The sequence below is a fragment of the Microcaecilia unicolor genome, chromosome 7, assembly GCF_901765095.1.
Source record: "Microcaecilia unicolor chromosome 7, aMicUni1.1, whole genome shotgun sequence".
Taxonomy (NCBI): Eukaryota; Metazoa; Chordata; class Amphibia; order Gymnophiona; family Siphonopidae; genus Microcaecilia; species Microcaecilia unicolor.
The window spans coordinates 101,414,618-101,442,262 of NC_044037.1; the positions used below are offsets into that span (position 1 = coordinate 101,414,618).

Consider the following 27,645-nt stretch of genomic DNA (forward strand, 5'->3'; position numbering starts at 1 on the left):
TGGAGTAGTTTTTAATGGGTGCAGTGCAGTTCAGGGAGGCAGACCCAGGTCCATCCCCCCTACTTGTGGTGGTAAATGTTAAGCCTTCCAAACCCCCCCAAAATCCACTGTACCCCTTCACCCATAAGGGCTATGGTAATGGTGTACAGTTGTGGGGAGTGGGTTTGGGGGGCTCAGCACCCAAGGTAAGGGAGCTATGCACCTGGGAGCTTTTGGGGTATTTTTTTAAAAAATTATTAGAAATGCCCCCTAGGGTGCCCGGTTGGTGTCCTGGCATGTGAGGGGGACCAATGCACTACAAATGTTGGCTCCTCCCATGACCAAATGCCTTGGATTTCGCCGGGTTTGAGATGGCCAGCATTTTTTTTTCCATTATCCCTGAAAAACAAAACCGGCGATCTCAAACCCGGCGAACTCTGGCATTTGGCCGGGCTAAACTGTATTATCGAAAAAAAAGATGGCTGGCCATCTTTTTCAATAATACGGTTCCGGCCAGCTGTTGCGCTGCCGCCAAAATACATCGCCGGCGATCTATTTCGATTATGCCCCTCTTAGCCTCCCCAAGCCTTTTTATATGAGGCACCTATGTGGACAGCTCTTAATTTGCAGAGAAAAGGGAAGTGGAACTGTTGAGCCAGGGAAGGTTGCAGGCAAGGGCAGGAGCAGCAGAAGATTAAGGAACATAGTGCTGGTACCTCTCAGATGCTCCCTCATTAGTGCACTTCAATAGTTGGGACCCTTTTATGGACCTCTGTCATCTCCCCTTCCCAATGCAAGTCAAGACACAATCATTGGAATGATCCCCCCCCCCCCTCTCTCTGTTAATACAAATTTGGAAAAGGAATCTCTTCTCTCTTTTCCCTTCTGCTTTCTGTGTCTTTGCAAAGTGCTTCTCAACCCAACTACTTAATTCCTACCCCTCAGACTGACTCTCTTTGCTCCTGAGAACCTATCAGCCACTGGAGGCAGGTAGGGGTGCTAAGATGTTTCCTACAGTGATCAGGATCAGTGCACTAACATTGAGGCTCTGATGAGCAAAAGGGCTCAAAGAGTGTGAGAGTGAGAGAATCTTCAAATGAGTGTGACACACTCCTAATGAGTGTGACTTGGTATCTCTGAGTATGTCTGCTAAGGGTGGAGGTTGACTCACCATTAAGCTTTGAAGATCAGGACTTTTATTGCCTAGAATATGAGCTTGAAAAGTTGGTATCTCAGTAGTGCTACGGTTAAGAACATAAAAATAGCCATAATGGGTCAGACCAATGGTCCATCTAGACCAGTATTGTTTCCAACAGTGGCAAATCTAGGTCACAAGTACCTGGCAGAAATCCAAATAGTAGCAACATTCCATGCTACCAATCCCAAGGACAACAGTGGCTTCCCCCATGTCTATCTGAATAGCAGACTGTGGCCTTTTCCTCCAGGAACTTGTCCAAATCTTTTTAAAACCAGAAAACATGTAATTACTGTAACCACATCCTCTGGCAATGAGTTCCAGAGCTTAACTAGTCGTTCAGTGGAAAAATATTTCTTCCCATTTGTTTTAAAAGTATTTCCATGTAATTTCATTGAGTGTCCCCTGGCTCTTGTACTTTTTGATAGAGTGAAAAATTGATTCACTTTTACCCATTCTACAACACTCAGGATTTTGTAGACCTCAATTACATCTCCCCTCAGCCATCTTTTTTCCAAGCTGAAGAGCCCTAACTTCTTTAGGCTTTCCTCATATGAGGAGTTCCATCCCCTTTATCATTTTGGTCGCTCTTCTTTGAACCTTTTCTAATTCCGCCATATCTTTTTTGAGATACAGCGACCAACACAATACTCAAGGTGAGGATTCACCATGGAGTGATACAGAGGCATTATAAAATGGTGGACTTTGGTCCTGGAGAACTGAGGAACTGAGTTCGATTCCCACTTCAAGCACAGGCAGCTCCTTGTGACTCTGGGCAAGTCACTTAACCCTCCATTGCTCCATGTAAGCCGCATTGAGCCTGCCATGAGTGGGAAAGAGCGGGGTACAAATGTAACAAAAATAAAATAAAAATAATATTCTTGGTCTTATTTACCATCCCTTTCCTAATAATTCCTAGCATCCTGTTTGCTGTTTCAGTGCTGTGCAATACAAAGTCTGGATATACTCCAGCATATGATCTGCCATAGGTTTTGGCTGTTGTCCAGGGAACCTCCTTTGCCACTTTTCCTCAGTGTTTATTTATCATCAGTCATGAAGAAGTCGTCCCTGTAAATGCTTCTCACTTCTTTTCTGCCTCCCTTCTCTTTCCAATGCCTTATCTGCTCATGCAATTTCCATTACACAAGTTTATTGGTGGTGTAGACAATTTTAGGACACTTCCTGCTTGACTGAGGAAAGAGAAGCCACCTCTAGTCTTTCCTGCTTGCTTTTGACTAGAAGCCGTGACAAACACAGACCTGCTTCCCAAGAGATTCAGGAAGGCTGAGGGACATCCCAGGACGGACTGTGTGGTAAGTTGGTTTCCACAGGAACTCACTCTATTCCACTTATCCAACAGTTTTCTGCTTCTCTCTGCTGTCTTGGCTTTGGCAATGTCTGGGGAAGGTTAGGATCCTGACAGTCAGCTGGACTGAGATACACTGATATGGTTTTTCATATGTAGGTGTCAATACAAGAATAGCAAAGAGTGCTGCAAGGCAGGAATTATGTACACTACAAGTTGTGTGTGTATGTGTTGGTGCATCTGAGTGCACAAGAAAAGCAGAGTAGAGAAAGAATGAGCTGCTTTGATAAAGCTGAATCTATGGTTCTCCAGATTGGAACACAGGTGTCTGGAACTGAGTTGCATAATCATACTTTTTTCTTCCCCCTTTCTCCGCCTTGAAGTCCTGATTCCATACCCTCTTCCCCTCCAGTTCCCACGGTCTGTCCTCTTCTGCTCCTGACTGTGACGGGAGTCAGGATCCGGATGATTGCATTAATGCAACATCATGCTAATGCAATCATCCAGGTTTTGGGTGGCACGCAGGAGAAGGAGAAGTCAGACCCAGAAGCAGGCAGGCAGGAAGAAGCTAACCAGTGCCAGACCCACGTCCCCCCTTGGAGGCCAAGCCCATGGAATTTTCCCCTCCCCTACCCCCCTCTTGGTGGCCCTGGTGGAGGTGACAGCCGGTGAGTGAGTGAGCAGGCGGGGAAGATCATGGTTAGGAATGGGAAGGTTTAGCCTCCTCATATGAGGCACTTAATGTTTTCAGGGCTTGATTTGCAGAGAAAAGGTATACTGCTATGGATTTACAGCCTGTCTCACTAACGCAGACTACGCAATAATTACCGTAAATTCTTTTGGATTCGTATTAGGTAAATGAGACCTTTATTAGAGGTGCTAAAATCTACAATGATTAAGATATATACAATGGTTAGCTATATACACACAATGATTAGCTACAGTGGTGGAAATAAGTATTTGATCCCTTGCTGATTTTGTAAGTTTGCCCACTGACAAAGACATGAGCAGCCCATAATTGAAGGGTAGGTTATTGGTAACAGTGAGAGATAGCACATCACAAATTAAATCCGGAAAATCACATTGTGGAAAGTATATGAATTTATTTGCATTCTGCAGAGGGAAATAAGTATTTGATCCCCCACCAACCAGTAAGAGATCTGGCCCCTACAGACCAGGTAGATGCTCCAAATCAACTCGTTACCTGCATGACAGACAGCTGTCGGCAATGGTCACCTGTATGAAAGACACCTGTCCACAGACTCAGTGAATCAGTCAGACTCTAACCTCTACAAAATGGCCAAGAGCAAGGAGCTGTCTAAGGATGTCAGGGACAAGATCATACACCTGCACAAGGCTGGAATGGGCTACAAAACCATCAGTAAGACGCTGGGCGAGAAGGAGACAACTGTTGGTGCCATAGTAAGAAAATGGAAGAAGTACAAAATGACTGTCAATCGACAAAGATCTGGGGCTCCACGCAAAATCTCACCTCGTGGGGTATCCTTGATCATGAGGAAGGTTAGAAATCAGCCTACAACTACAAGGGGGGAACTTGTCAATGATCTCAAGGCAGCTGGGACCACTGTCACCACGAAAACCATTGGTAACACATTACGACATAACGGATTGCAATCCTGCAGTGCCCGCAAGGTCCCCCTGCTCCGGAAGGCACATGTGACGGCCCGTCTGAAGTTTGCCAGTGAACACCTGGATGATGCCGAGAGTGATTGGGAGAAGGTGCTGTGGTCAGATGAGACAAAAATTGAGCTCTTTGGCATGAATTCAACTCGCCGTGTTTGGAGGAAGAGAAATGCTGCCTATGACCCAAAGAACACCGTCCCCACTGTCAAGCATGGAGGTGGAAATGTTATGTTTTGGGGGTGTTTCTCTGCTAAGGGCACAGGACTACTTCACCGCATCAATGGGAGAATGGATGGGGCCATGTACCGTACAATTCTGAGTGACAACCTCCTTCCCTCCGCCAGGGCCTTAAAAATGGGTCGTGGCTGGGTCTTCCAGCACGACAATGACCCAAAACATACAGCCAAGGCAACAAAGGAGTGGCTCAGGAAGAAGCACATTAGGGTCATGGAGTGGCCTAGCCAGTCACCAGACCTTAATCCCATTGAAAACTTATGGAGGGAGCTGAAGCTGCGAGTTGCCAAGCGACAGCCCAGAACTCTTAATGATTTAGAGATGATCTGCAAAGAGGAGTGGACCAAAATTCCTCCTGACATGTGTGCAAACCTCATCATCAACTACAGAAGACGTCTGACCGCTGTGCTTGCCAACAAGGGTTTTGCCACCAAGTATTAGGTCTTGTTTGCCAGAGGGATTAAATACTTATTTCCCTCTGCAGAATGCAAATAAATTCATATACTTTCCACAATGTGATTTTCCGGATTTAATTTGTGATGTGCTATCTCTCACTGTTACCAATAACCTACCCTTCAATTATGGGCTGCTCATGTCTTTGTCAGTGGGCAAACTTACAAAATCAGCAAGGGATCAAATACTTATTTCCACCACTGTATAACCAATTTAGTTTCATTCCTCTCCCCGTTTTAGAAACAGGGAGACGTGGCTAGTGTTAATGTCTGTACCTTAACCCTGTCCGATACACGATATTTTGCCCGAGGTATTCTAAGGGTATTGTAGGGTGAAGTATCGTGCCTAGGGTGAGGTCACAGTTACATTAATATGGAATTAGATTAGCTCTTATTATTGTGAAATTAAGCAACTGGTCTGGCTGAGTCATCTGACCTTTATAAATGTCATGATTTTGCCTGTGCCACCATCTTTGATGAATATGAAGGAATGAGGAGTGAATGGTTCAGGTGCGTAGTGTATGGAAGGATGCTACTGCTAGCTCTGCTGTTCCTGCCCCTCTAAAACAGGAATTTACTTTAGAGGGGACAGAAGTAGCAGAGCTAGCTGCAGCACCTGAAAGCAATGGTCCTGAACATCTTTACTGTTTTTTTTGCCATCACTGACCTGGGAATGTAGCGGGACCAGTGGAGGAGGCAACCAGTGAGTGAGTGAGTAGGCAGGGAAGGTCAAGGTTAGGGATAGGGAGGCTTACAGGCTTATTTTCGAAAGTGATCGCCGGCCATTTCCCAACATAAATCGGGAGATGGCCGGCAATCTCTCAAAAGCGGCGAAATCGGTATAATCGAAAGCGGCTTTTTTGACAGCATCACTGCTTTCCCGTCGCCTCGCCGGCAAAAGTTCAAGGGGGCGTGTTGGCGGTGTAGCGAAGGCGGGACACGGGTGGGCATGGGCGTGGCTACCAGATGGCTGGCTTTCGTGGATAATGGAAAAAAAAAGCGTCATTAAGCAGTATTTCGCCGGGTTTACTTGGTCCTTTTATTTTCACGACCAAGCCTCAAAAAGATGCCCCAACTGACCAGATAACCACCGGAGGGAATTGAGGATGACCTCCCCGTACTCCCCCAGTGGTCACCAACCCCCTCCCACACTAAAAAAATAAAAATAAAACCTTTTTTTACCAGCCTGTATGCCAGCCTCAAATGTCATACCCAGCTCCCCGACAGCAGTATGCAGGTCCCTGGAGTAGTTTTTAATGGGTGCAGTGCAGTTCAGGGAGGCAGACCCAGGTCCATCCCCCCTACTTGTGGTGGTAAATGTTAAGCCTTCCAAACCCCCCCAAAATCCACTGTACCCCTTCACCCATAAGGGCTATGGTAATGGTGTACAGTTGTGGGGAGTGGGTTTGGGGGGCTCAGCACCCAAGGTAAGGGAGCTATGCACCTGGGAGCTTTTGGGGTATTTTTTAAAAAATTATTAGAAATGCCCCCTAGGGTGCCCGGTTGGTGTCCTGGCATGTGAGGGGGACCAATGCACTACAAATGTTGGCTCCTCCCATGACCAAATGCCTTGGATTTCGCCGGGTTTGAGATGGCCAGCATTTTTTTTCCATTATCCCTGAAAAACAAAACCGGCGATCTCAAACCCGGCGAACTCTGGCATTTGGCCGGGCTAAACTGTATTATCGAAAAAAAAGATGGCTGGCCATCTTTTTCAATAATACGGTTCCGGCCAGCTGTTGCGCTGCCGCCAAAATACATCGCCGGCGATCTATTTCGATTATGCCCCTCTTAGCCTCCCCAAGCCTTTTTATATGAGGCACCTATGTGGACAGCTCTTAATTTGCAGAGAAAAGGGAAGTGGAACTGTTGAGCCAGGGAAGGTTGCAGGCAAGGGCAGGAGCAGCAGAAGATTAAGGAACATAGTGCTGGTACCTCTCAGATGCTCCCTCATTAGTGCACTTCAATAGTTGGGACCCTTTTATGGACCTCTGTCATCTCCCCTTCCCAATGCAAGTCAAGACACAATCATTGGAATGATCCCCCCCCCCCTCTCTCTGTTAATACAAATTTGGAAAAGGAATCTCTTCTCTCTTTTCCCTTCTGCTTTCTGTGTCTTTGCAAAGTGCTTCTCAACCCAACTACTTAATTCCTACCCCTCAGACTGACTCTCTTTGCTCCTGAGAACCTATCAGCCACTGGAGGCAGGTAGGGGGTGCTAAGATGTTTCCTACAGTGATCAGGATCAGTGCACTAACATTGAGGCTCTGATGAGCAAAAGGGCTCAAAGAGTGTGAGAGTGAGAGAATCTTCAAATGAGTGTGACACACTCCTAATGAGTGTGACTTGGTATCTCTGAGTATGTCTGCTAAGGGTGGAGGTTGACTCACCATTAAGCTTTGAAGATCAGGACTTTTATTGCCTAGAATATGAGCTTGAAAAGTTGGTATCTCAGTAGTGCTACGGTTAAGAACATAAAAATAGCCATAATGGGTCAGACCAATGGTCCATCTAGACCAGTATTGTTTCCAACAGTGGCAAATCTAGGTCACAAGTACCTGGCAGAAATCCAAATAGTAGCAACATTCCATGCTACCAATCCCAAGGACAACAGTGGCTTCCCCCATGTCTATCTGAATAGCAGACTGTGGCCTTTTCCTCCAGGAACTTGTCCAAATCTTTTTTAAAACCAGAAAACATGTAATTACTGTAACCACATCCTCTGGCAATGAGTTCCAGAGCTTAACTAGTCGTTCAGTGGAAAAATATTTCTTCCCATTTGTTTTAAAAGTATTTCCATGTAATTTCATTGAGTGTCCCCTGGCTCTTGTACTTTTTGATAGAGTGAAAAATTGATTCACTTTTACCCATTCTACAACACTCAGGATTTTGTAGACCTCAATTACATCTCCCCTCAGCCATCTTTTTTCCAAGCTGAAGAGCCCTAACTTCTTTAGGCTTTCCTCATATGAGGAGTTCCATCCCCTTTATCATTTTGGTCGCTCTTCTTTGAACCTTTTCTAATTCCGCCATATCTTTTTTGAGATACAGCGACCAACACAATACTCAAGGTGAGGATTCACCATGGAGTGATACAGAGGCATTATAAAATGGTGGACTTTGGTCCTGGAGAACTGAGGAACTGAGTTCGATTCCCACTTCAAGCACAGGCAGCTCCTTGTGACTCTGGGCAAGTCACTTAACCCTCCATTGCTCCATGTAAGCCGCATTGAGCCTGCCATGAGTGGGAAAGAGCGGGGTACAAATGTAACAAAAATAAAATAAAAATAATATTCTTGGTCTTATTTACCATCCCTTTCCTAATAATTCCTAGCATCCTGTTTGCTGTTTCAGTGCTGTGCAATACAAAGTCTGGATATACTCCAGCATATGATCTGCCATAGGTTTTGGCTGTTGTCCAGGGAACCTCCTTTGCCACTTTTCCTCAGTGTTTATTTATCATCAGTCATGAAGAAGTCGTCCCTGTAAATGCTTCTCACTTCTTTTCTGCCTCCCTTCTCTTTCCAATGCCTTATCTGCTCATGCAATTTCCATTACACAAGTTTATTGGTGGTGTAGACAATTTTAGGACACTTCCTGCTTGACTGAGGAAAGAGAAGCCACCTCTAGTCTTTCCTGCTTGCTTTTGACTAGAAGCCGTGACAAACACAGACCTGCTTCCCAAGAGATTCAGGAAGGCTGAGGGACATCCCAGGACGGACTGTGTGGTAAGTTGGTTTCCACAGGAACTCACTCTATTCCACTTATCCAACAGTTTTCTGCTTCTCTCTGCTGTCTTGGCTTTGGCAATGTCTGGGGAAGGTTAGGATCCTGACAGTCAGCTGGACTGAGATACACTGATATGGTTTTTCATATGTAGGTGTCAATACAAGAATAGCAAAGAGTGCTGCAAGGCAGGAATTATGTACACTACAAGTTGTGTGTGTATGTGTTGGTGCATCTGAGTGCACAAGAAAAGCAGAGTAGAGAAAGAATGAGCTGCTTTGATAAAGCTGAATCTATGGTTCTCCAGATTGGAACACAGGTGTCTGGAACTGAGTTGCATAATCATACTTTTTTCTTCCCCCTTTCTCCGCCTTGAAGTCCTGATTCCATACCCTCTTCCCCTCCAGTTCCCACGGTCTGTCCTCTTCTGCTCCTGACTGTGACGGGAGTCAGGATCCGGATGATTGCATTAATGCAACATCATGCTAATGCAATCATCCAGGTTTTGGGTGGCACGCAGGAGAAGGAGAAGTCAGACCCAGAAGCAGGCAGGCAGGAAGAAGCTAACCAGTGCCAGACCCACGTCCCCCCTTGGAGGCCAAGCCCATGGAATTTTCCCCTCCCCTACCCCCCTCTTGGTGGCCCTGGTGGAGGTGACAGCCGGTGAGTGAGTGAGCAGGCGGGGAAGATCATGGTTAGGAATGGGAAGGTTTAGCCTCCTCATATGAGGCACTTAATGTTTTCAGGGCTTGATTTGCAGAGAAAAGGTATACTGCTATGGATTTACAGCCTGTCTCACTAACGCAGACTACGCAATAATTACCGTAAATTCTTTTGGATTCGTATTAGGTAAATGAGACCTTTATTAGAGGTGCTAAAATCTACAATGATTAAGATATATACAATGGTTAGCTATATACACACAATGATTAGCTACGTATATAAACAATCATTACATCACTGGTCTCTACATCTATGCAATGCTAAGAGTTCTTAGACAAGGAAAAGAAGCAATAAATACACTATACATACATCATCACCGGTCCTTACATCATCCAGGCTCTTAACATCAGCTGGGGCAGACCCGGTTCACAGCGACAGCCAGGAGCTTCTTTGACCAGGAATAAGTCCTCTGCGAGTGCGTCCACAATAGCTCAACTGCAAAACACTATGCACAAATTTGTGCAAAAACACACTCAGAACCTTACTGTACCATAAATATTACACTGGGCAGATCCTAATACACCAATATACCACCCATACGGAAAATGCAGACCATCAACAATATGAAACAAGGGATCATATCACAATTCTCATGTAGAGCCACAAAACACCTTTTTAGGGTGGATAGTGTTCACAATGAGCTCCTTTTATTAACAACCATATATAGATCCTTCAAGTGGTAGTGTGTCATGATTTAGGCTCTACACCCTTTCTGATATTTTGGTGCCACCTCAGTAAGGCCAACACACAATCTCTCCACTGCAAAACACTATACACAAACTTGTGCAAAAACACACTCATAACCTTACCAAACCATAACAGCACTAATTCCAAGGACAGGATGAGCTACAACCTTATGCGTGGAAAGGCAGCACTATAATTACACCAGGCTCTAAAACACCAATACACAACCTAGTGAAACAAAAAACAAAACAAAACAAAAAGGGCTGCAAATACTACACGCTAGCAAAATACTGCACCTTGATCACACATGAAAAACACATGACACAACAGATATGAAGGCAAATTTCTGAACTGGAAAGTTACCGCAAGAAGTCAGACTCAGCATGCAGCAATACTAGAAAAATTGAAACTTACATGCAAAATATCACAGATTCACATTTCCAAAAGCTGACATATTCCAATTAATAAATTCTGAATTAAAAAAATGTTTTCTACCTTTGTTGTCTGATCATTTAGTTTTTCTATTCACTTTGGTCCCAGTGTCTTCTGTTTTATGCAGTGTCTTCTTTCCATTTGATATTTTTTCACTCACCATGTCCAGCATCCTCCTGTGTCCTTATGTTCTCTACCCCTGCCCTCCCCTCTCCTCATCCCTGTCCAGCAATTTCCTCACTCCCCTCCATCCATCCATCCATGTCCTGATGTCCAGCAATTTCTTCTCTCCCCTCCCCTCCAGCATCTGTTCTCTCCCCCCACCCTCCTCTCCATGTCCAGCGATCTGTTCTCTCCCTCCCCTCCCATCCCATCCATGGCCAGCGATTCTCCCTGCCCTCCCTCAGCTCCCCTCTCCCTCCCCCTGCCCTCCCATCCCATCCATGGCCAGCGATTCTCCCTGCCCTCCCTCAGCTCCCCTCTCCCTCCCCCTGCCCTCCCATCCCATCCCATCCATGGCCAGCGATTCTCCCTGCGCTCCCTCAGCTCCCCAACAGCCCTCCAAGTCCTCTCCGTTCCCCCCCCCCCACAAGTGTGTTGAACCTGTCCTTTTTCTTTCAGTAGCAGCGAGCGACGTGAAGGCACTGCAAGCTCGCCAGCTTCAAGTTCTCCCTTCCCTGTCTTCATACAGTGTCCATCCCGCCTTCGCGGAAACAGGAAATACGTCATCATAAAGGCGGGACAGACACTGTGTGAAGAGGAAAGGGAGAACTTGAAGCAGTGTCTTCACGTCGCTCGCTGCTACTGAAAGAAAAAGGACAGGTTCAACACTCTTGCGTGGGGGGGCGGACCAGAGGGGGGGACAGAGCGGAGGGGGGGAACGGAACGGAGGAGGAGGGAGGAACGGAACGGAGGAGGGCTGCCGGTCGGGCCGAGGGCGGGAAGGAGGAGGCGCGCCGCGCAGGGCCCCTTAGAGCACGAGGCCCTGTGCGGTCGCCCTGCTCGCACCGCCCTAAGACCGGCCCTAAGTCAAAGAGGGATCATGGCCACAATTGTGACAGTCATCCAAGTATGAATTAGGATGCCCTCGTGAAGATGGCCAAAATCAGGTAGGTATAATCGAAAAATAGTATGGACGTCCTTAGACATTCCATTATCACAGTGCAAAATGCCCAAATCAGGGAAACCCAAAGTATAGTAAAAAGGACGCCCATCTTCCAGAACCGTGAAAGGACGTCCCTAAAACATTCACTGTATTTGCCAATTTGTCATATCAATGTCCTTCGCTGGTTCTAGAAAGACGTCCTTATTACTATACCTGGTTGTTCCGTAAGTACAGTGCAAGTAGTTGCGGACATCCAGGTACAGGAAATATAAGGAACATTCATAAGTGTACAGTAACAAGGACGTGTTTCTCACAGAACTGCCGAAGGATGTCCATCTTACTAGGCCCATCGAAGGACAGCGGGCCTGTAAGAGGGACGTCCTTCGGCAGTTCTGTGAGAAACACGTCCTTGATACTGTACTTTACATTATTTTTTTGTTTTGTTACATTTGTACCCCGCGCTTTCCCACTCATGGCGGGCTCAATGCGGCTTACATGGGGCAATGGAGGGTGAAGTGACTTGCCCAGAGTCACAAGGAGCTGCCTGTGCCTGAAGTGGGAATTGAACTCAGTTCCTCAGTTCCCCAGGACCAAAGTCCGCCACCCTAACCACTAGGCCACTCCTCCACTTATGAATGTCCCTTATTTTTCCCGTACCTGGATGTCCGCAACTACATGCACTGTACTTGTGCAACATGCAGCTATGGGAAATATAAGGAACATACATATTTTATTGTGTATACTAATAAAACAGGCCCGCTTCTGACACAAATGAAACGGGCGCTAGCAAGGTTTTCCTCGGAGTGTGTATGTTTGTAAGAGTGTGTGTGTGAGTGACTCTGTGAGAGAGAGTGAATGTGCAAGTGTGTGTGTGTGACAGAGAGAGAGTGAGACTGGGTGCGAGTGTGTCTGCGAGAGAGGGAGTCTGTGTGTGTGAGAAAGAGTGTGTGCCAGGGGCCTCCCCCTCCCTCCCAGTCCCAGGGTCGTCCCCTCCTTCCCTCTTCCAGGGTTGTCCCCGCCCTGCGAGTTCCAGGGGTGTCCCCTCCAGGGTCGTGCCCTTCCCCCCGCCCTCCGAGTTCCAGGGTCGTCCCCTCTCCCCTCCCTCCAAGTTCCAGGGTAGTCCCCTCCCTCCCTCCGAGTTCCAGGGTCCCTTCCTCCCTCTGAGTTCCAGGATCGTCCCCTCCCCCCGAGTTCCAGGGTCCCTCCCTCTTGCTCCGAGTTCCAGGGTCTTCCCCTCCCCCCTCCCTCCGAGTTCCAGGGTTTTTCCTGTGTTGTTGCTGGCTCGTATTAGTGTGGTGCTGTAGTTTGTTTTTTTAATTCTTTTTTTTGGGGGGGCGGGGGGGATGTCCCGTGCTGGCAAAGTTGGAGGGAGTGGTGGGTGGCTTTGAGGGTGGTGGTGAATTGAGAGGGTGTGGCAGGGGGCTTGGAGGGGGGCCAGCGTGTGTGTGTGTGGGGGGGAAATTCATCTTCACTTACATCGTCGGTGTTAAAGTGGCCGGCAGCAGCGGACCAAAGCGTGCAGACTCAGCCCTTTTCTCTCTCATGTCCTGAGAGAGAGAGAGAGAGAGAGAGAGAGAGAAGGGCCACTTTAACTCCAATGATGTAAGTGAAGATGTCTTTTGAAATTCGGAGGGAGGGTGCCTGGAACTGGAAGGGAGGGAGGGAGTAACGGAGAGACGACGACCCTGGAAGTCGGGGGGAGAGGGTGGGGTCCTCTACATCCAAAGGAGTCGTGACGGGAGGGGGGAGAGTATGGGGTGGTTGAACGGTGACTCGGGAGGGAGTCGGTCGGGGAGTAGGGGGAGGGCAGGGGTTGGAAGTTGGAGAGGAGAGATAAGGTCAGCGGGAGTGTGCATTGGGGTTTTAGAAGTCATCTTCATGTACCAAGTCGGGGTTACGGCGGCTGGCAGCAGCAGCGGGAAAAGGCATGCAGGCTCGGCACTTCTCTCTCTGTGTGCTCTGGTCCCCCCCGTTACGAACCCTTCACTGCAGTCAGCCACAGAACGCTGGAGGTGCCTCGTGCTGCTATCATGTGATTGGGCACTGCTGCTGGTGACGCACCCGGAAGTACGTGATGTCAATTCAGGAGATGGATACAGAGAGCAGGAATGCTTCCAGGCAGTGGCCACGGAGTCAGCTTCAGAACGTTGGATGTGCTTTTTATTATATAGGATTTGAAGAGGTTCGTAAACTTGATAATAATCTGTAAAAGAAAATGGTAACGGAATTCAAACATGCGTGGGATAAACATAAAAGAATCCTGTTCAGAAGGAATGGATCCTAAGGAGCTTAGCCGAGATTGGGTGGCAGAGCTGGTGGCGGGAGGCAGGGTTGGTGCTGGGCAGACTTATATGGTCTGTGCCAGAGCCGGTGGTGGGAGGCGGGACTGGTGGTTGGGAGGCGGGGATAGTGCTGGGCAGACTTATATGGTCTGTGCCAGAACCGGTGGTGGGAGGCGGGGCTGGTGGTTGGGAGGCGGGGATAGTGCTGGGCAGACTTATATGGTCTGTGCCCTGAAAAGGACAGGTACAAATCAAGGTAAGGTATACACAAAAAGTAGCACATGTGAGTTTATCTTGTTGGGCAGACTGGATGGATCGTGCAGGTCTTTTTCTGCCGTCATCTACTATGTTACTATATAAGGAAGGCTCTGCAAGTATGAACACGTACTCATCCAAATAACGCCCCGCACTCGTGATGATGGTCCATGTGTGATGGTCATCCACGTGCCAACCCATCATATATGGAGCAGGACGTCCATGTGCCGACTCGTCTATATATGGAACTGTGCATGTAAGGACATCCATCACGCATGGACGTCCATATAAGGCGATGCACGTTTTTCAACGGTTATTCACTGAGAAACATGGCGCTTCGTAGAGAACCCAACTTTAGCTTGGCGGAGGGTCTGCTCCTCGTGGAGCTTTGCCTGAGGCACCGGCGCAGGCTCTTCATGTACCACCACCACCTGTCCCCAGGACTGTGTCCATTAGAACATGGACACAGATACGAGAAAGGCTGGAAAGGTAAGTGCTTTTTTTCACCCCCCCCCCCCCCCACTGTTCCTAGGCTATCAGGTCCCCCTCCTGTAGCACCACATTTAAGAGCCCCCTCAGCAATGTAAGCACTAAATGTAGTCTGTATTCAAGGAAAATCAGTGATACGGTATGTGCACATGCACATTCATTAATAGGATCTATGTACTAGAAAGGAAAAACATTCGCACATCCTTACAATATATGTTACTATGTTACTGCACACAAATGGTACTCTCTGTCCTCATGTCCATCTCAATGACATCACCTGTACCAATATAATGCCCCCCCCCCCCCCCCCCAAAATCACTGTTGCGTGTCTCTACAATTTGGCTGCCAAATGAATTTGTTTTGTGAAAGGAAGAAGGGCCATCACCTGACTCCTGGTGTACAAACTTGTATCTTGCAGACGTTTTGGAATTCAGAGGGACCTGGAGTCCCTAAGTTCCGGCGTAGACGGCATGACAGCCCCAATCTTGTTAGGAGCGTGCGACGGCGCCTCACGTCTCAACGTAAGTATTGTAAACAGGGCATCTCTACTCATTTGTAAATGTATTTATTTAATAATGCAAATGTCGTGTACAATATCAGTTTCCATGTGGCTAATAGGCAACTAGTAAGTCATAACACCTCTGTCCCAGATCAAGGCCTGAGGTTGCTGCTACCCTCCCATGAGTGTGGCTGCAACTTCCAACAAACCTCCTCTGAGATGAATGAGATGACATGCCTCACTTCTGTATCCCCTTTTCTGGGGTGGATACTGTTTCATGGTATTCTTGCCTGATGTCCTGCTCTTAGTGGATGTCATAGCATGATTTGAAAGTAATGTAAAGAAATAGTGCTTCCACCCCAAAATGGTCATCCTACCATAGTCACAACTCAAAATGCTAACATGCTGGTCTATTTTGGTTTTTCTTCCACTTTCTTTGTTGTTTTATGCGTTTTGCAGGAGACTTGGACCTTCTTTTTGGAGGAATAAGTGTTCCCTGCCAACACATCTTATAGTGTACTCCCTTTTCAGATCAGCTTCCAGGGTTCCCTGTCATGTCATCTCATGCGTCTCATACCCCATGTGTCTAGCCCAGGGCTCACCACTGACCCCACCTTTCCCCATTCCTGCCTCATGCCAGCCAGCTCCTGCACTATGCAAGCCATGTTGAATGCACTGATCTCAAAGACAATCCTTTTACATACACAGAGCGCCAGCAGGAGGAGGAGGAGCAGGAGGAGGAGGCAGGACTACCTGCAGCGGTGGTCGAGCAGGAGGAGGAGGAGGACCCCTGGCATGATATGCCTCCCCTCGAGGAGGAGAGCCCAACACCTCCAGCCCTCTTCACACCATCCCCAGCACCAGCCCCATCACTGCGCCTCCTGCAGCAACTGGTGAATAGCCAAAACCAGTTGCTGCAGGAGGTGTCAGCGATGAGGCTGGAGGTGTCGGCAATGCGGTAGGCTAACAAGGAGGGGAAAGAATCGGTAGGAGGGGAGCTAAGGTTCTAAGAACAGGAAACTACAAGGACCACAATTTCCTGGGTGTGAGAGGGCGCCCTGTATGAGGGGAGAATTACAGAACCCAGCGCCTCTTGCAGGAGAGGAGGGAACACAGGAAGCGGAACTACAATCCCCAGGAGGCAGTAGGGTCAAGAGAGGATTGGGAGATGGAGGATAATCAAGGGGAGAAGAGGGTGGGGAATGACTCTATGGAGTGGGAGGAATTTGTACAAAGAGGAGAGGGAGAGATGGAGGAGGGGGAGGAGGAGCAGATGGAGGTTTCTGTTCCAGACTCAGGAGAGGTATGCCTGAAAGACAAAGAGGAATTATTGCATGTGGGAGTGCTGCCGAGAGAGAAAGAGACTGCTAAACCAAGACTGGTATTAGTATCAATGCCTCTAGGTCAGGTCAGTCTGAACTAAGTGGGTGGTTGTCAGAGAGTTATTGGCTGGCAAAGAGGGTGGTGAAGTTGAACCCGGTCTCTTGATTGTACTTAAGAGAGAAAGGGGAAAAGACTGAATTTGATATCAATAAGACTGATGATTCTACTGGGTTACGGGTATTGAGAATTAACCTAGGGTGGGGGGAAGAACTGTATGCTGAAGCAGGGGCTTTGAACTGAAACTTTACTAAAGGATCTTGGGGCAGTGTTGTGAACTGAACTATCCCAGTGACCCTGGCTTCCAGGACTGTGAAGCTGGGAGATAGCCCGAGGTAAAAGAGGAGATAATAGTTTTTCTTTTGTATTTACCCTTACTGAGGGGAAGAAGCACAACCAGAACAATGGGTTTTGAAGTATGCTATAACTGCTCCTGGGAACTTTGGACTTACCGTCAGAACAAGGTTGGCTGGTTTCCCAGGGGGACAGATACTGGAGGTGATATCAAGACGGACGATAGTTCAAAGAGCACTAACTGGTGTGGAATTCAGGACGGACAGCACGGACGGCTGTTCAAACAGCACAGACTGGTGTGGAAGTCGAGACGGACAGCATGGAGGGCTGTTCAAACAGCACGGACCGGTACAGATCCAGGAGCGGACAGTGCAGATGGAGGTGGCTGGAGGGGGACGTGCTGACAGTAAGTGTATCTACTTTGTGCACTACATATTATCAAATGCTGGGGTTGATGTGAGAGGAGTCAGCAATCTGGGTTGCATGACAGGTGAACTGTGACAGAGAAACTTTGGTACATATGTGTCGTAAGTGTGGCCATAGAGAAGGCCACCTGTTCCTTCCAAACTGCATGGCTGTATGGTAAGGGGGGGGGGGGGGGGGGAGGCTAGGTGGGCATTTCTGTTGAGGAACAGAAATGAAATGAGCTAAACTAACCCAATGATTAAAAAGTGTGTGGTGACAAGTGTGTAACTTTTTCTTTTTTAAAGTGGAAAAAAAGACCTCAGTAGTCACAGCTTGGCAAAACATAGTAACATAGTAACATAGTAGATGATGGCAGAAAAAAGACCTGCACGGTCCATCCAGTCTGCCCAACAAGATAACTCATATTTGCTGCTTTTTGTGTATACCCTACTTTGATTTGTACCTATGCTCTTCAGGGCACAGACCGTATAAGTCTGCCCCGCACTATCCCCGCCTCCCAACCACCAGCCCCACCTCCCAACCACCGGCTCTGGCACAGGCACAGACCGTATAAGTCTGCCCAGCACTATCCTCACCTCCCCAGCCCTGCCTCCCAACCCCGGCTCTGGCACAGACCGTACAAGTCTGTCCAGCACTATCCCCGCCTCCCAACCACCAGTCCCGCTTCCCACCACCGGCTCTGGCACAGACCGTATAAGTCTGCCCAGCCCTATCCCCGCCTCCCAACCACCAGCCCCGCCTCCCGATCTTGACTAAGCTCCTGTACACAATGTACACAAAGCACTCAAATGGCAGCGTTATTTTGACTGCGTTCTTATCACTGGTCAAAAAACTCCACTTAGTTTTTTGACCAGTAATAAGAACGCAGTCAAAATAACGCTGCCATTTGAGTGCTTTGTGTACATTGTTGCCAAGCTGTGACTACTGAGGTTTTTTTTTTTCCACTTTAAAAAAAGAAAAGGTTACACAGTTGTCACCACACACTTTTGAATCATTGGGTTAGTTTAGCTCATTTCAGCTGATTATTATTACTACATTCCTTTGCTGAATTTTGACCAGTATTATCTGGAGGAACAGAAATGCCCATCCAGCCTCTCCCCCCTCCTTACCATAGAGCTCCACAGCACAGAATTGTGTAAATAATAGGTATGTTGTCTAGCACTAGTGATCTGCTAAGTAGAAACTTGCAGATAACCATAGGTAGCGCATAGACGATGTTTGCTTTCTGATCACCAGACACCCTTACCCACAACCAAACCACATAGGTGAGGGCAAGGAAGGAGCTAGAAACAGCTGGGTCATCTTTTCACATTGAATGTATCAGCAATGGTATATAGTGTTGAGGAGAAAAGGGAAAACAACGGTAAAAGCATTAGATAGATGTTTACTTCATCACAATTGCAATATAATATATCAGGTACAGAAGGGCACAGGCTAGGGGAATTATATAGGCACCAGGCTGTAGCCACCTGCAGGTAATTTAGAATAGGAACTGTAACCAGAACCCCTCTCCCTCACCATGACTTAAGGTGAGAATGGGTGGGTACTTCATAAAAGGGAAATGGGGTTCACCACATAAAGAAGAATGGAACCTAGCAGGAAGACACATGAGGTGCAAAGTGGGAGAAAAACTACCAGCTGTGGATACCCGTGAACCTGGTGAAAATAGAGGTAAGATTTGAATGCAGAGAACATACAGAGAATGGGGAGCCCTTGACCATGAGGGATGTACATATCCATTCTCAGGGCCTCTTCCCCTCTCCCACCCCACAGGCAGCCACAAGTGAGTGTGTCCAATAGAAAACAAGACAACAAGCAATCATGGCTCTCAGAGTCCAGTGTATTACAGTCCACTGCTGTCTCTTGCAATCCTCTTGACCAGCTGTCCTGCAAGATGCAAGAAGTGATTGTTTAGCACCTACACAGCAGAAAGGGAAGAGGTAGCTGAGAGGTATGAGCTTACCTTGAACTTGTGGTGCAAGAATCTGTTGGCTCCAAGCAGTGGTGTGCTGGTAAATGTTTAACAACAGGCTCTCTCCCAGGTCCACCTCTGCGCCCCCCCCCCCAATCTACCTCTGCGCCCCCCCCCCCAATCTACCTCTGCGCCCCCCCCCCCCCCGTCCGTGCCCCCCCCTCCAAAATTGCAGAGCTGGTTATAGCTGGGAAGAGAGCCTGGGGGGGGGGGGGGGGCAATGCATTACTCTCTCCAGGAAAAAGAAATTAAATGATCCCAGGTTCCAATCTAATTCATGTTTAATGTGGGATAAAATGCCATAAATAAGTAAAACTTTTAATGTTGAGCACCTGATTCTCAAAGTGAACATATTCCAAACACTATAATGAAAATAAAATGATTTTTTTTCTACCTTTGTTGTCTGGTGACTGTTTTTCTGATCATGCTGGCCCAGTATCCGATTCTGCTGCTATCTGTCCTCTTAACTCCGTTTCCAGGGCTTCCTTTCCATTTATTTCTTTCCTTTCCTCCTTTCTTCTTCATTTCTGGTCCTCAGCTTCTGCCTATTTTCTTCATCCATGTGCAGTTTTTCTCCTCTCTTCCTTTCCCCTCATCTCATCTCCTTCCTCACTCTTCCCTCCCCTCCATCCATGTCCAGCATTTCTTCTTTCTCCCCTCCTCTCCCCTGCCCTCCATCCACCCATGTCCAGCGACCCTTCTCTCCCCCTGCCCTGCATGCACCCATACCCAGCGACCCTCCTCTCCCCTGCCCTGCATGCACCCATACCCAGTGACCCTCCTTTCCCCTGCCCTCCATCCACCCATGTCCAGCAGCGACCCTCCTCTCCCCTGCCCTGCATGCACCCATACCCAGTGACCCTTCTTTCCCCTGCCCTCCATCCACCCATGTCCAGCAGTGACCCTCCTCTCCCCTGCCCTGCATGCACCCATACCCAGTGACCCTCTTTTTCCCTGCCCTCCATCCGCCCTGTCCAGCAGTGACCCTCCTCTCCCCTGCATGTACCCATACCCAGTGACCCTTCTCTCCCCTCCATTCACCATGCCCAGCGACTCCCTTCATTCCCCTGCCACCCCCTCCTGAGTTGTTCAGCGAATTCTCCTCCCACCCTCCGGATCCGGTCCCTCACCGACTCCTTGTCCTTTAAATTCTTTGGGGCAGGCAGTCTTGCCTGCCCGCTGCCAGTGCTGACTCTCCCCTGCTGCCAGATCGTGCTTCAAAATGACCGCCGAGACTTCAGCAGAAGTCTCGGCGGCAATTTTTAAAGTGCGAACCAGCAGCGGGGGAGAGTCAGCGCTGGCAGCGGGCAGGCAAGACTGCCTGCCCCAAAGAATTCAAAGGACGAGGATTCGGTGAGGGACAGGATCCGGAGGGAGGGAGGAGAGCCAGAGCCGGCTTGCGGTTTTTTAACAACCGGCTCGCAAGTCGGAAGAAAATTTAACAACCGGCTCTTGCGAGCCGGCTCCAGCACACCACTGGCTCCAAGGGATCAGAGTCTGCCTGCTTCAACAAAGGAGAGAGAGAATGGGGGGCAGTGAGGGAGCACATGACACACAGCAAGGAGCTCTTGGAGGGTAGAGAATGGAGAGTTGGTCACATGTAGAAAATGCAGAGTATATGCTAAGCTACCAGCTAACACCCAGTCTGAAACTTTTGGAAAGGAAAGGTACAAAGGCCACACACCAGTTATCTTTCAAGAATTGGCAAAAAAATCCCCCCCCCCCCCAAACAGGTGTACAAAAGCATACAGTGGTAAAAACAAGTTTTACTATAACTGAAGCTAAAACGCTTTGAAATACCACCCCATAATCTAAAGAAAAACTACTAAAGTGCAAGCACAGAGAAAGCTGTTTTAAAGAGGCGCCAATGCAAACTTCCAAATGGGAAGAGCAGCTGGGGACGTTTATCATTATCACCCATAATCGAAATAAGGATGCCCAAAACAGAGAGCAGCTGGGGACGTCCATAGTTCCCTACCCATAATCGAAATAAGGATGCCCAAATCACCAGAGCAGCTGGGGACGTTTAAGTATTTTGTCAATAATCGAAATTAGTTCCATACTCTCTCAGGGACACCCATCGCGTTCTTACATGGGCATCCCTGGGAGAGTATGTAATAAGCGCCCTTCTCTGCATTTTCGATTCTTTGCATCGCATTGGTACAATGGCACCAAAGCAACCACCCACCCGCAAGGGTAATTTCAGCGACCTGAAATTGAACTGCTGGTTCAGGAAATCCAGAGGAGGCACATGCATCTCTTTGCTCTCATGGGCCAGAGGCTGGTTGCTACAACAAAGCAGAGAGAATGGGAGGCAGTAAGGGACTGACTCAACGCGGTCTTCCACTGTGGCAGGGATGTGGAAGACTGCAAACGGAAGTGGCGCCGGCTGAGAAGTGATGTCAGCAGGAAGGCTGGTGCCAATCCCCCCCCCCCCCCACCAGATGACACTGCTAACTTGACTCCCATTGAGCGCATCATTCATGGGCTTTTGCCCCAGGAGGGGTTCCATGGCATTGGGTCCCTTGACACATGGGTAGGTTCACCATTAGGAAGCTGGGGTATCTGTTGTGCTGCACTACACTCTGTTTTACACAAGTGGGAGACAGTGTGGTGCTCCTCAGTAGGGGAAGGGGTAAGAACACCACATGCAATACAAATCACTATTCCTTACAGACCATGACACAGGGAGTAGCCGGGGGGGGGGGGGGGGGGGGAGGGTTCCAGCAATGTGTGTGTAAGTTACCACAGCTTTGGGGGCCTTCCCCACTCCCTCCTCTTTTCCCCATCACCAAACTGTGCATATCTCTTTCCTATACCTCTGTGCTGTAGCCTCTGTGTCCTGTGTATGTTACGTCCCTCACCTGTTCGACGCTCCTCCCGGCTAAGTCATTCCTCAGCTTCGTTCAAGAGGGACAAGGTTCAGTCTTAGGAGGGTCGGTTTCAGTTTCCTATGTCTGGCAGCCGTCATCCGGGTTGGATCAAGGACAGCAGCCATCTTGGCTAGCTCAGGAGGGGGCAGCCATCTTGGAGTAACGAGGTCAGGAAGGAAGCCCATATTTGGACGAAGGCACCTCTGCTGATGGGGGCAGCCATCTTGAATCAGCTGCACATACTTGAGCCTAATTCCTCCACTACTTAAAGCCCTGCCTTCAGTCCTTCGTTGCTTCGGCCTCATTTGTTCTGAGGAGTTGCTGTCGGAGTGCTGTTCACCGACTTTCTTCTGTTCCTGATTTCCTGTGTACTGGACCTTGGCTAGTCTTCTCGGATTACGCTTGTTTGCTGCCTGCCTTGACCCTGGACTGAATTGACTATTCTTTGCCTGTTGGAGTTCTGGTTCTGGACTGTGTCTGTTTCTTGCTATTCTGGTCAGTGGCCATGCAACCCCGCCGGTTCTAGAAGTCCTGGTGGCTACCTGCAGCTGGGAGCTCAACTCCTGGTGAACGGTGGTCGCTTTCCAGGTGAAGCTAGGGGTTGTCTGGCTGCCTGACCGAGTGCGGTGTCACTCCATCTCTGCCGTGCTCAGTCGGGGCACAGGGGCTCACTACTACCGGGTCATAACAGTAGGCCAAAGCAATGAGCTCGCCAGACAGGTCCGAGCTGTCTCACCTGGCTCAGGTTCTCCACCAGCAGCAGGAGCAACTAACCCGCCTGTCCAGCGCCTTGCAGGAGGTCTGCAGTCAGCTACCAGGACTCCAGCGGCAGGTGGCTGCGGACCCTCCAGGCTCTAGAGCGGAGACTTCCGCTGCACGTCTGCGACTTCCAGAGCCACCTCGCTTTGACGGTACTCCCGTAGCTTGCTGGGGGTTCCTGAACCAGTGTCAGATCCTGTTTGAGCTGCAACCGGAGGCTTTCCCGTCTGACAAAATAAAGGTGACCTACATCATCTCCCTGCTTTCTGGTGCTGCGCTGGCTTGGGCGTCCCCGCTGTGGGAACAGCAGAGTCCGGTTCTGGCAAACCTGGAGGAGTTCTTGTGGCAGTTCCGGATGGTATTCGATGTTCCTGGCCGACCTTCTTCTGCCTCAGGGGAGCTGCTGCGGATCCAGCAGGGCTCCGGGTCAGTTGGGGCGTATGCCGTCCGGTTCCGTACCTTGGCCGCGGAACTCAGGTGGAACCAGGAGGCCTTAACAGCCATTTTCTGGCAGGGTCTGGACGGCCAGATAAAAGATGAATTGGCTGGCAGAGAGATTCCTGCTACTTTGGACGCCCTTATTGCACTCTGCACACGAATCGACATCCGGTTCCAGGAGCGAGCCCAGGAGAGGGCCACGCAGCCGGCACCGCAGAGATCCAGAGGCCTTCCCCGCTGCCCAGAGATGCCCAGGTCCTTCGAAGAGGGTTCGGAAGGAACCAAGGAGGAACCCATGGTACTGGGGCGGCATCGCCTGTCCGGGGAGGAGAGAAATCATCGACTCCAAAACCATCTATGTTTGTATTGTGGGGAGGCCGGCCATTTCTCGGGCAGCTGCCCAAACAAGCCTGGGAGGTCGGGAAATGCCCCGGCCCGAGCCCCATGAAGGGAGTGGCTCTGGGCCGGTTGGCCTCCCTTCCGGACAATTTGCTCTCTGTTCCTGTCCTGCTCCAAGACGAGGAACGTCAGGTTTATACCAGGGCCCTACTGGATTCTGGGGCCGGAGGGAACTTTATCGACGCTGAGTTCCTGGCGCAGTTGGGGAGTTCCACGGTGCCCTGTCAGCCTGAGCTTCGGGTCACCTCCATCCAGGGGGATAGTCTTCCCCGGACCATCACTCGGATTACCTCACCTATACATCTGCAGGTGGGGGCTTTACATCAGGAAAAGATCCAGTTCCTGGTTCTCGCCCGAGCCATCCATCCGGTGATTTTGGGATTGCCCTGGCTCCGTCTACACGCCCTTGTGATTGATTGGGCCACCGGAGAGATCGGGCAATGGGGCTCCCGATGTGTCCAGCACTGCCTCCAGCAGGTCAAGCCCCCTCTGCCTCTCTGCTCTGCTCCGCTCCAAGCACTGCAGGAGGGCTTGCCAGGGCTGCCCAAGGACTACCAGGATTTTCGGGACATGTTCAGTGCCCGGGCGGCTGACACGTTACCACCTCACCAGTCTTTTGACTGTGCCATAGACCTCCTGCCGGGAACCGATCCGCCCCGTGGGCGCATGTACAACCTGTCCCATGAAGAGTCCCGTGTTATGAGGGAATACATCCGAGAGAATCTCCTCAAGGGCTTTATCCGGGCCTCTACTTCACCTGCAGGGGCCGGGTTCTTCTTCGTGTCGAAGAAGGACGGGTCACTTCGCCCCTGCATCGACTATCGGGGCCTGAACAAGATCACGGTGAAAAATCGGTACCCACTTCCTCTCATTCTGGAGCTGTTTGATCGCCTCCAAGGAGCCCAGATTTTCACCAAGCTGGATCTGCGCGGGGCCTACAACCTGGTGCGGATCCGGAAGGGGGATGAGTGGAAGACGGCGTTTAACACTCATGAGGGTCACTTCGAGTACTGGGTGATGCCGTTTGGCCTATGTAATGCTCCCGCGGTGTTTCAGAATTTTGTCAACATCATTTTCCAGGATCTGCTCTACACCTCCGTGTTCGTGTACCTGGATGACATTCTGATCTACTCCACCTCGCTGTCACAGCATGTTGACCATGTCCGCACTGTGCTCCAGCGCCTTCGGGAGCACCGGCTGTATGCCAAGCTGGAGAAGTGTTCTTTCCACAAGAAGAGTCTGCCTTTTCTGGGATATATTGTCTTTGCCATCGGATTGCAAATGGACCCTGGGAAACTGGCTGCAATCCATGACTGGCCGGCTCCCCAGAGTCTGCGGGCCTTGCAGAGATTCCTGGGATTCGCCAACTACTACTGGCAGTTTATCAAAGACTACTCCCTTATCACAGCTCCTTTAACGGACCTCACGCGGAAGGGTGCGGATGTTAAGAACTGGACGCCAGAGGCGGTTGCTGCGTGGTGGAAAGTTGTTCTACCTGCTGTCCTGGAAGCACTTCGGACCAGAAGACAACTCCTGGGAGCCAGCAACCAATGTCCATGCTCCGGACCTGGTCCTTGAGTACCATTCCCTTCACCCTACTCGACCCGGGCCGGGGAGAAGAGGGGGCTTTTCGGGGGAGATACTGTTACGTCCCTCACCTGTTCGACGCTCCTCCCGGCTAAGTCATTCCTCAGCTTCGTTCAAGAGGGACAAGGTTCAGTCTTAGGAGGGTCGGTTTCCTATGTCAGGCAGCCGTCATCCGGGTTGGATCAAGGACAGCAGCCATCTTGGCTAGCTCAGGAGGGGGCAGCCATCTTGGAGTAACGAGGTCAGGAAGGAAGCCCATATTTGGACGAAGGCACCTCTGCTGATGGGGGCAGCCATCTTGAATCAGCTGCACATACTTGAGCCTAATTCCTCCACTACTTAAAGCCCTGCCTTCAGTCCTTCGTTGCTTCGGCCTCATTTGTTCTGAGGAGTTGCTGTCGGAGTGCTGTTCACCGACTTTCTTCTGTTCCTGATTTCCTGTGTACCGGACCTTGGCTAGTCTTCTCGGATTACGCTTGTTTGCTGCCTGCCTTGACCCTGGACTGAATTGACTATTCTTTGCCTGTTGGAGTTCTGGTTCTGGACTGTGTCTGTTTCTTGCTATTCTGGTCAGTGGCCGTGCAACCCCGCCGGTTCCAGAAGTCCTGGTGGCTACCTGCAGCTGGGAGCTCAACTCCCGGTGAACGGTGGTCGCTTTCCAGGTGAAGCTAGGGGTTGTCTGGCTGCCTGACCGAGTGCGGTGTCACTCCATCTCTGCCGTGCTCAGTCGGGGCACAGGGGCTCACTACTACCGGGTCATAACAGTGTACTCCTTCCACAGTTCTATGTCTACCCACCTGCCTGTGTGGCTCTCTTGCACATCAGTCTCTGTAGTACACTGCGCTCCTCGTCTCCAGCTCTGTACCATGTACAATGACATGTGTGGCTTGCCTGCCAATCCCATTCCTCACAATCTCTTTGTTGGGCTTTGCATGTGGGGCTATGTATATGAATGCTGAAAAACAAAAGTGGGTTATTTTGACCAACACACTTCCTCCTCTTTTGCTATAAAGGTGATGACAGCCAGTCAGAGGAAGAAGCTGGCCCTAGTGGCCACCAGCCCCAGCACACAGAGCAGCAAACCAGTTTGCCTGCACAAGAAAGCACACAGGACCATGGGGTGGAATCACAGGACCCAGTAGCAGCAGCAGCAGCGCCGGCTCTCCCTCCACCTGCAGCAGAGGCTCTCCCTCCACCACCCGCAGCAGAGGCTATCCCCGATGGTGACACTGAAGAAGAAGAAGATGCAGAAGGGGAGGCACCTCCTCAGCAAAGGCCATCCAGCCAGAGAAGGCAGCTATTGCGCCTCGCCACACAATTGCTGGGCTAGAATGTGCACATGGAAGACTACCGGCGCCAGAAATTGGAGCTGCAAAGGGAAGCGCTCCAGGTGCAACGGGAAGCAGTACAGGCCCAACGTGAAGTGGTACAGCAGCTCCAACGGCTGGAGCACAGCATCTAGGGCCTACGCCGTGACCTGAAAGCACCTAGTACAGCCCTGATGCAGCAACAAGTGGCATCTACTTCCACCACTGCACAGCAACCACCTGCTAAGAAGAGGAGCTTGAGATCCTCAGCCTCTCCAGCCACTGGTCCAGCAGCCACCACACCAGCTCCCCTTCTGGGTCCTGTGCCCAGGTTGCAGGGCACGCCACAGACCACAAAGTGGCCGGACTTCCACGGGCAGCCGAGGCAGCAGGCTGCCTTCTGGACACAGAGGAAAGTGGGAGCTCATGAGAGGACTCTCAACAGAGTTCCCCTGCAGCACCAGCTGCAAAGGAACACGGTGGGAGGGGTAGGAGGGGACGGGGAAAGTGATGGACATGCTGGGGGGGGGTGAGGGTTGGGGGAGGGGAATATGCACAGAGTGGGTGATGGTGGTGGGAGGGGGGTGGTGGTGGTGGTGGTGTGTAAATACTATGTTATAGAAATAAATGTCAACTTACTCTCACAAAAAACTTGTCTCGATCAGTCTTTGCCTGGCTCTGACCCCCAGCTGGTTTGCGCTCTGCTCTGCTCTGTGGGCGGGAGGTGGAGGGGGCTCCTCATCCTGTTCATCTGGGGCCTGCTGCTGTGGTGGCTGTGGCTCGTCTGGGAGGGCCTGTCCTCTGCGCATTGCCAAATTATGTAACATACTGCAGGCCAGGAATATCTTTGTCACCTTTTGGGTCTGTATAGGAGCTCCCCTCCAGAACGGTCCAGACATCGGAACCTGTTTTTAAGTTGTCCGAAGGTCCGCTCGATGATGCCATGGGTGGTCTGATGTCTACTGTTGTAGTTCTCCTCTGACCCTGTTTGTGGGTGCACTATGGGGGTCATGAGCCAACTCCGCTGTGGGTAGCCTCTGTCACCTTTGGGAGAAGCAGGATCAGAAAGATGAGTGTGTATTGTTTGGAGCGGGTACCTTGGGGATGTTGGGGGGGGGGGGGGGAATAGTGGGTTGTGGAGTGAGCTGGAGGGAGACAGTGCTGAGGGTTGCCCGGTGGAGGAGGTATAGTTTGGGAAGATCCAT

The 27,645-nt window shown here is 50.0% G+C and overlaps 1 protein-coding gene across 1 annotated transcript in view; it reads left to right on the plus strand.

Moving 5' to 3' along the window:
* The first annotated feature begins 8,296 nt into the window (after positions 1 to 8,296).
* The window catches only part of LOC115474632 (sulfotransferase 1C1-like), a 92,857-nt gene continuing 73,508 nt past the window's right edge, over positions 8,297 to 27,645 (plus strand). Inside the window, exon 1 of the mRNA XM_030210204.1 lies at positions 8,297 to 8,538. The gene's annotated coding sequence lies outside the window, so the exon portion shown is untranslated. The remainder of the gene's footprint in view (positions 8,539 to 27,645) is intronic.